Below are 3,211 nucleotides of genomic sequence, written 5' to 3' on the forward strand. Positions count from 1 at the left end.
CGTTAGAGCTGGCGCCGTGCAGCAGACAGACGCTGCAGATCACGTTTGCTCCGACCGCAGTATAAAGTTGTGATACAGTTTTTCTTCAGTGTACATTTCAAACTGTGATCTAAACTTAACTTCAGCTGGTTTAAATGCATTTTGGGCAATTTCTGGACGTACATGTCTGATTGGTAAGGGCCCTTGAGCCCAACCGGTGTCTAGCGGCGCCCTCTGGATAATCTCCTTGATAGTGCACAACATCTTTCTTAATCCATATCCACAGGAAGGAGTAGTTTAGCCATTTCTCATGCATGGCATTATGGGGGCTGAAAACTGCTCTCCAGTTCTTGTAATAGTAGGATTGGGACCACACAGGACCCAGGGGCAAAAAGTTTTGGCTCCCACACCTCACCCATGTGTTCCATATGCAGGGATCGAGGCGTCTGATGTCGGTTAAGCACTCTTCTTCTTTTGTTGTTGGGACATGTCTTGCAGTTTGCTTTTTATCATGATGTACAGTCGGGGCAGCATCATGGAGTGAACCATTATATGTTGCAACATTACCGTGCTCGATAGTTGCTACTTTGGCCTTCTTTTTGTAGGTCGTCGGGTGTTTTCTTGCTGGTTTAGTTCTGGTTCGGTTTGTTGCCGGAATTTTGTCACATTTGAGATCATAGTGTCCCCAAAATTCCCATTTGGGAAATATGGCCGAGCAATATATATGTTTTTGAGGTGCTGGAAAAATCGATTCATATTGCCAGTATCCTTGGTATGCCAAGCCTAACAGAGGCCTGCATCCCCAGTCACARTGCCACTCGGGTGGTTCTCCTTCTTGTTGTATCCAGTTACACTTTGTTGTCTTGGTTTCATGCTCTTCCAGCATTTTAACCCATACAACCAGTCCATCTTTCGTGGCTAGTATGTTTGATACTGTCCAATTGTGGTTTTCCGTGAAGTTCTGTTGTGCCAACTCGCTTGTCCAGGCATCCCAATCTTCTAGGTTGTCCTTCCATGCTTCATAACCCATTCTTTTCACTCTGTTCCAAAAATCAGTTCTGTTGGTTTGGTTCCCCCCCCAGGGTAGGAACAGGTTGAGAGCGCTGACACTCCAGCATGTCAAGTTTCCATATTTCGTGTTAGCATGAAACACTTTGGCATGAGTGGTTTCCCATGGCCGGTATCCCACTTGATACAAAATTGACAAAATCAAAGCGACAGCAAGAAACAACGCCAAAAGCCTTAAGCCAGTTTCAACACATGGCTTCTTCTTACAGCTGCAGCCGCAGCTGTTTTTGGGGAGGGGATTTTCGTAGAGGTCGGATCTTCCATCATCGTCCTCTGGGTCCTCTTGGGTTTGTGACATGTAGTTAGACCCCTCCATCTCCCTTCTGATTAGTGTGGCTTTCTGACTGGCTTTTTGTCTTAGAGGATGGGGGTGTTGGCTTCTTCTATTGGGGGGTGTGGTTACAATTTGGGCTCCACCCCCTCTCCTGGGATTATTGGGGTCAATCATCCCACAACCGATCCTTCGGAGGGGAAATGGTGGCAAAAATTTTGTACAGGGAGGAGGTCTACATGTCAACCCAAATTTTCACTTACTTTCTCTCGCTCATTGTCTTGTGCAACCGTGAAGGCACACGGGTCAGGGCTCTCAGGAGCGAGATTGAGTGGCGACGAGTTGATGAATCAGGCACTTTAGGGAGGGGAGCAGGGCCCTCATGTGCGTTGATCTCTTCACGGCGACGTGCCAGAACAGTGATGGTGGCTCCAACGGAGTAAACTCCTTTCAGAGGGACAATCACCATCTGAACTGCAACTTTTACTTTACAAGTCGAGTCAGGGCGGATGGGAGTTGGTGTCCTTTGAGCCACGGATCCGGGAATCTGCAGAATCCCTTGGCGATTCCATGCCTCAGAGGTGACTGTGAAAGTTGTAGATTTCTGTTTTGGTCTTGCTCCTCTCGGACACCAAGCATCGATGTTTGTGGTGTAATAATATAGGTCAGAGGCTCTGACCCTTCCCTCTCGAGGGATCGCCGGGAGCTCTGTTAGTGGGATGAATTGGTTCTCGATCACCTCCTTAATGAGCGAGGCCCATGTAGTGAGCTCCCATGGTCCTTCCCAACCACCTTTCTGTGCAGCTTCTTTCACATCGTCGGCTCTTTCGTCAGGCCTCATGGCCAGTGTCATGGGTTCCCTGTACACCCTAAAGACCACGGGGTGCTCCTGTAGTCCCACTAGGGGTTTTCCAGCTCGAACCCCGTCTGCTTGAAAGGGCCATGCTTTGTCAATTGTTTCATTCAATAGGTCACATCGGAGGTTTTCGGCTTTCCCTTTGTTCTTTGCCTGCTTGCCTGTCGAGATCTGTGTGGCCGGATCCAATGGGGGTGCAGAGGGATCACTTGAGAGTGCAGGATACAAAGAGGGACCGAAGCCCACAGCGGAGGCTATGGCATTGGTGGTTTCATCTGGTGATACATACCTGAGGGGGTAAAAGAGCCTCCTCCCTTGCCATCCAAAAGCCTCAGCTGCTTGAACCAATGTTCCGTTGCATGACAGAGATGAGCATGCAGAGCACCAGTCCAGCTTGTTTCCATCCCAAGAACATCCGCATCCCTCGGGTATCACCCAATTCCGGTCCCACTGAACGATCAGGGTGTCCTGGGCAGAGTATCAATTCTGCATTTCCCACAGATAAAGGCCTCCAGTACCTTTACTGGGCTTCTTCTGATTCCTATCAGGTCAACGTTTGACCTTTGAGGGGAGAGTGGTTTTTCATGACCGGGTCCAACCCACACGGTCTCAATTTTACCTGGATCCAGGCAGACCACACATCCTTTGCTACAGTGGTTCCATTCCACCATTTCTGGATCTGGTGACAGATATCCAATTTTTGCGTACTCGAGGGTCTTCAGGGCCCTTCCGACCCAGATACCCACTGTGCTTCTTCTCATGATTACCAACCCATTAATCGTGGCCATTCGAATGTAGGGTGGCAGGGATCCATCGAGGTCCATGGCCATGTTCATTTCTGGTTTCTTAGCCTAGGGCTGGTTTCAGCTGCTCAACTCCTTGGATTCCTTTCTTCTTTAGCAGCACTGTGTTCTGGTCTAACACTTTTATCACAGTGTCGACCTCATCATACTTCGGTTTGACTGCACTTGTACTGGGTTGGTCTCTGGCTTTAAGCCACACCTTCTGTCCCACAGTGAATGGGCACGCCTCTGTGC

The sequence above is a fragment of the Austrofundulus limnaeus genome, unplaced genomic scaffold (assembly GCF_001266775.1).
Source record: "Austrofundulus limnaeus strain Quisiro unplaced genomic scaffold, Austrofundulus_limnaeus-1.0 Scaffold1644, whole genome shotgun sequence".
NCBI classification, from domain to species: domain Eukaryota; kingdom Metazoa; phylum Chordata; class Actinopteri; order Cyprinodontiformes; family Rivulidae; genus Austrofundulus; species Austrofundulus limnaeus.